This window comes from Ictalurus punctatus, chromosome 7, assembly GCF_001660625.3.
Source record: "Ictalurus punctatus breed USDA103 chromosome 7, Coco_2.0, whole genome shotgun sequence".
NCBI lineage: Eukaryota > Metazoa > Chordata > Actinopteri > Siluriformes > Ictaluridae > Ictalurus > Ictalurus punctatus.
Genome location: NC_030422.2, coordinates 22,352,237 through 22,358,926, shown reverse-complemented (window position 1 = coordinate 22,358,926; position 6,690 = coordinate 22,352,237).

Here is a 6,690-nt window from a genome sequence, read left to right as displayed (position 1 = left end):
CCAAAACATAGTTGTTTACATAGTTTAAATTGTAGTACCCTGATTAAAAAGAGAGAGAGAGAGAGAGAGAGAGAGAGAGAGAGAGAGAGAGATGTTTACTGTAAGACTATAAGATACTAAGGTTGAGACAAAAGTTTGACACATTTCTACCAATTAAATAGAACAAGGGAAGCAGGACTGAAGCCTTTACAGCAGAAAGTGTTACAGAATGTCACCGCCTAAGGGACTGAATGTCCTTCAGCTTCTATCTTATATCTTCTATGTACGCCATTTCCCTCGTTCTTTCCTTTTGCGATACAAGCTTTAATACCCGTGCTGTTAATTCTCTCTTAACTTGAACTGATGGAGAGGATCTGTCTCTTTTCCGCTCATAAGCAACAACACTCGCATGTCTCGCATGGACATGACATTTTTATGGCTTTCGTGTTGGACATTGTGTCCACGGCAGTATGAGAAGCACTTCACTGCTGTTCCTGTGATTCCCGCATACGCAGCTCTCCTGTTCCCTCTATTGTTGGAGATCGTCACTGCAGCTGCCACTTGTTGCCTCTTGACGTGTGCAGGGACGTCTCTGACCACCGCTGAATTCACCATCATTATTCCTGTTTGGCCATTGATTTCTCTCCTGGTGCTTTTCTAATCCTGTCTGTCAGCCTGTGATGAACGCCAGCCAAACACAAAAGAACAAATCAGGGTGAAGAGCGAGAGAGAGAGAGAGAGAGAGAGAGAGAGAGAGAGAGAGAGAGAGAGAGATGCACTGTCTGTGTGTGTGTGTGTGTGTGTGTGTGTGTGTGTGTGTGTGTGTGTGTGACACATTGATATACAAGGGAAAAACTTGTCATAATTACAGGACATCAATAGGCAACCCTGCTGGACCAGCTCTCAAACACAGGCATGCACAAGCACAAATCATCACCCACAAACACACACACACACACACACACACACACACACACACACACACACTGGGGAAGATGGATGCACTGCTCAGTGGACTATGTCTCCATCCATCTTTTCTTATTCTCCGTCCCTCTCAGTCTTTCTGGCTGCATCATCTAAGCCTCCGTTGATTTTGCCTCTCCATCTTTATACAAACCCTGTGCTTTAATGCCAACTTATCTCTCTCTCTCTCTCTCTCGCTCTCTCACTCTGTCTCGCTCTCTCTCACTCTTTCTGAGATAAATGTATTCAGCCACTGTCCCATTTCCATCCATTGTTCCAGGGTTTGTCTCTTGAGAGTCCAGTGATGGCGCCCGTTATAGAGCCGGCCATAAAAAGAGGGTCACCGCATCCCTAATCGGAGAGAGAGAGAGAGAGAGAGAGAGAGAGAGAGAGAGAGAGAGATGGATGCACAGAAGATGGATTGATAGCTGACCAAAATGGTGGGAGGGGAAGAGAAAAATAACGAGATGGGAGGGGTGGAGAGGTAGGGGGAAGTGCTAAAGATGCAGTAAGGCGAATTTGGAGAGGATAGGAGGAGAGAAACAACAGGCTACAACAGATTACTAGAGGACAAGATGCTAAGAAATACATGCTATATTATACACATGACTCTTATACACACATTGGTTAAAATGGATAATTATATGAAAAGTAATAATAAAGCACATAATTAATAAATAAAAAAATAAATAAAAACATGTCCCAGTAAAAAGAAAACAGAAAAAGAGGCGGGAAGAATGACGGGCGAGTGCAAGAGAGAAAAACCTGCAATCTAACACTCGTGTACAGAGTCAGAGCTCTTAAGGAGACGAACTGCTGAAATCCTAGGAGTGTGTGTGTGTGTGTGTGTGTGTGTGTGTGTGTGTGTGTGTGTGTGTGTGTGTGTGTGTGTGTGCATGCATGTTTTACGAGCGCTCTACTTTTATGAGCCCTATCTATTGTAATGTGTCCTACTCTGCCAACACTTTGCTCTGGTGATCGTCAAGGTAATCCCAGAAGACACACACACACACACACACACACACACACACACACACACACGCTCTTACTATCCTTGTGAGGACATTATCATATTATCAATGCAGCTAATTAATGCTATGCCTTCCCCTTAATCTAACATATTCATTCACTGTTTAACACACACACACACACACACACACACACACACACACAAAATCATATTATCTCTATAAGGCATTTCCACTGACTTTTTTTTTTATTAATGTGCCTATACACGTTATGTGTGCTATGCCTTTGTGTAAAACTTAATTTGAACCCCTAATGCTAACCTTAAACTCTATCCACTAATCATAACCTCAAACCTTGGTTCGCAACCCCCAACCAAACATTTCTTCATGAACACCAGTGTGATGCCTGTATGTGTGTGTCCACACAAACATTTAATTCTGCTTGTCTTTCACATTCTGTAAAAATCTCATAATAATCATGTGATGTCACACTGCTTTACATCCAGTCATTTATCTGGAGTGTTCCAGACGGTCAGCGTTAACATCCAAAGTCATGTCCATTCACCTCCAGCTCTGCTTTGTAATCTCACCAGAGCTGTTCTTATATCTTCTATATACAGATTCCTGGTCTCCTGACACTTTCCTCTTCGCTCTTTGTTCTAGGTCAGCCTACTGTATGAGAAGAACCAGATCCATTAGCTTGTCATGAAGTTAGTTTGTTTCTACACCACATAGGAGCCAGGTATAAGCCTATTAGCGTTTTCATCTTTGGCCTTCTGCTTGTGGGATCTGACTGGTTCCTGATGTGTAGTTACCCATCAGCATTATGGAAGGTTTGACTCTGTGAGCTACCATCAACTGTTTTAGGCTTTATATAGTTCATACAGGAAGCTGACACAATTATGCATGAGTCATTAAAAAAATGACCTTGTCAACGCTGCCTCCCTTTTAGGGGGAAACATGTTGGCGCCAAAGATTAACGAATCAGTGGAAGACACAATGCCAGAATTGCCGTGTAACATTCTGTGTATGAAATAAGAGGCTAGAAAACCAGATGTCAGGTTTGCTTTGCTTCCATGTTGACACATGTTCTATCAGTCTGTTGTAGCAAATGCCAGGTTCCCAGCCAGAGTGTGCTGGAATGGTGCAGTGGAAAAAGTCTAACAAGCTAAAGGAACTCATCAAGAAGCAAGTACTGTCATTGGGTTCAAACTTGAACCCCTGGATGTGGTGGACTTATGGGCAATAATGGTACTGTCCCCTTTGGTACTGTCCCAGTGGGAGCACAGTTTTTAAGATGATGGGTTACTGATCGGAAGGTCGTGAGTTCAAACCCCAACCCTGCCAAGCTGCCCCTGTTGGGCCCTTGAGCAAGGCCCTTAACCATCTACAAGTTGCTCTGGATAAGAGTGTCTGCCAAATGCCACAAATGTAAAAGTACCATTAGTAACAGGCTTAGAGAGCTCATCTTATGGATGCCTAGACTTGAACAAGTGCCATATCATACACAGTGAACTTCTGGGTGCAATAAGTAGAATATTTGGTACTTATTATTCCACACATTTGACCTATTTGTTCAAGATTGTATCTTATCCATCCATCCATCCATTTTCCATACCGCTTATCCTACACAGGGTCACAGGAAGTCTGGAGCCTATCCCAGGGCACAACGCGGGGGACATCCTGGATGGGGTGCCGACCCATCGCAGGGCACAACTGCACACACACTCACACACTACGGACAATTTAGAGATGCCAATCAGCCCACAACGCATGTCTTTGGACTGGGAGAGGAAACCGGAGTACCCAGAGGAAACCCCCGAAGAACAGCGGGAACATGCAAACGTCACGCCACAGGAGGGAATCAAACCCCCAACCAACCCCGGAGGTGGGAGGAAAACTTGCTAGCCACTAAGCCACCGTGCCCCCCTGAGGTATCTTATACATATTATTAATTCGTTTATTCATCTTCAGTAACTACTTTATCCTGGTCAGGCTCGTGGGGGATCCAGAGCTGATCCCGGGAACAATATACATGAGGAGGGAATACATCTTGGATGGGACAGCAGACAATCCCAGTGCTCCATGCACACACATTAACACACACATTCACACCTAGGGGGCAATTTGGAGAAGCCAGACTTCCTACCTGCATCACACTGTGGGTGGGAACTGGCAAATGACCAAATTGGGAGAAAATTGGTTTTAAAAACAATGAGTTACTCTGCAGTTACACAACTCAAAACTATCAAAACGAAATCCTTATCATTTAAGAAAACGATGAGTTAAAGATATACGTAACTATGCTGTGCAAGTTAAACCTTCATTAGGATCCGAAAAACAATCGTGTTCCCTTTTTTTTCTTCTTCTGCATGCCCTATAGACTCATTCAAGATTTTTGCCAATTGCTATATATTTTTCTTACTTCTAGCAATGCCTATCCATCTATATATGTGTCTGTCTTTCTGTCTTAGCTAGCAATCAACGGCCTGAAAGAACCCACTTTGTGAGTTCATGCCGTGTAACCATTATAATCATAATATAGGTTATATTAGTCATTTTGTGATTATAAAAAAAGGTAGAGTATGTGGACAGGCGGTGACAAAATCTCTTAAATTCTAGTTGTGTAATTAAAATAGGCAAAATTAACAGCATTTTTACAGTGAACAGTGTTAATAATACTGCAGTAGTGGAGATGGAAAAGTTTACTTATTCTATAAATTAGCTAGTAGCTGTTAATACTCTACTTATGCTAGCAGAACCACTAACATTTTATACATTTATGAATTTAGCTTTAGGATTAATGGCTAGATCAGCCCATGGTTCTATTATGTAATGATACACTAAATGGCAAAAAATAAATATGTGGACACAGTTGTCTAAAACGTATTTGTATGCTTTAAGTTTAAAATGTTCCTTCACTGGAACTAAAGGGCCCAAACTTGTTCCAGCATAACAATGCCCGTGTGCATAGGACATTGTTTGCCAAGTTTGAAGTGAACTCGAGCAGCCTGCACAGAGCCCTAACCTCAACCCCACTAAACACCTTTGGGAAGAACTGGAACACTGACTGCATGCCAGGTCATCTTGCCCAACATCAGTACTCAGCCTCACTAGTGCTCTTGTGGATGAATAAGCTGAAATTCCAACAGCCACGTGCCAAAATCTAGTGGAAAGCCTTCACAGAAAAGTGGAGGTTGTTATAGCATCAAAGAGGTGACCAATGGGATGCACATATTGGTGTGATAGTCAAGTATCCACATACTTTTGGCTATATATTGTATATGCCTGGAACTCGATCCTCTGGACAGTCAGTAGGTTCATTTGTCCATTTAATCATAGAAACAGAAATCATCTGAATACTAAACATCACTAAACGTGTTAATCGGCTTTTACAATGACTTTAAGACTCGTTGTATTTATCTGAACATTATCACTGACGCCAAACAACTAATAATCACATTAACCTCTATTATATTCCAGGCTTTGTTTCCCCAGGGGCAGGAATCAGGCTCAGGGTTATGGGTTGTTCTGATCTGTCGGATTTTGGACATGTGAATACATCAGTTATAAAATGTACACAAATTGTGTGTAATGATGTGTGATATGATATATGATCATGATGATTATAGTTATTATGACACTGACGATAGTGACAGTGATACTGATGACAGCGATGACAAGAATATTCAACAGACAGTGTCCCCATTTCCTTCTTTCTTTCTTTCTTTGCCTTTATTTCTTTATTTCTTTCTCTTTATTTCTTTCTCTCGCTCGGGTATTTGCCATTCTGTGAGGAGCAGGTGCTGTAGAGGGGGTCAAGGCACTGATTCAATCTCCTCCCGAGAGTGAGAGAGACTTAGAGGCTGAGAGACAATATGAGTGTGAGAAGTGTAGTAGGAAGTGTAAATGAAAAGAGAAGATGAGTGAGCGTGAGAGAGAGAGAGAGAGAGCAAGGGAGAGTGAGCTTATTAGTATATTAGAGCATGTAGGCGGTATTCCTGTCATCAGGACTGTTTTTCAGTGCTATAGTGGTCCCTGCGGACTGTCAGTGGGGCGAGAGACCTAGCTGTCTGTGGGATTGTAGGGATTCATTCTATGTTTGTAACGTATAGCTCACACATAGAATGAAACGGCTGTTTTCTGTTCTCACCTATATTCTATCTGGCCTGATATACAGTTCTTCAGAGTAGCCACAGTCATATGCTGTGAGGATAAATGCTCACAAAGTGTGCAGGCAGCGTGTCTCAGACACACACACACACACACACACACACACACACACACACACACACACACACACACACAAGTGAAGATCATGTGAGATCATGCAGTAGCTGTTCATTGCCATGTCATTCGCATACTGAAGCTCAAGAGCCATGTGAGGGATGAATAGGCTCAGCTTCTTCTCCGAAATTCTCTCAAGAACGGTCATGCATTTAAAACACACACTTTTTCCTGTTGAGTGGTGATGGGAGATGAAAGTGTTGTGTGAGTATGATGGTGATGGGTAGGGGAAGCAGGCCTTGCTGTGTGTGCTGTGTGAACAGGCTGTATTTCCATATAAATCATGCTTTCACTTCACAGCTTCTCCAAGGGAGAGAAACACACACACACACACACACACACACACACACACACACACACACACACACACACACACACACACACACACACATATATATATATATATATGAGGCTGGTTTGACACATGATCACACACACCACACATACACTCACCGACCACTTTAATAGGAACACCTGTACACCGGAAATTCCA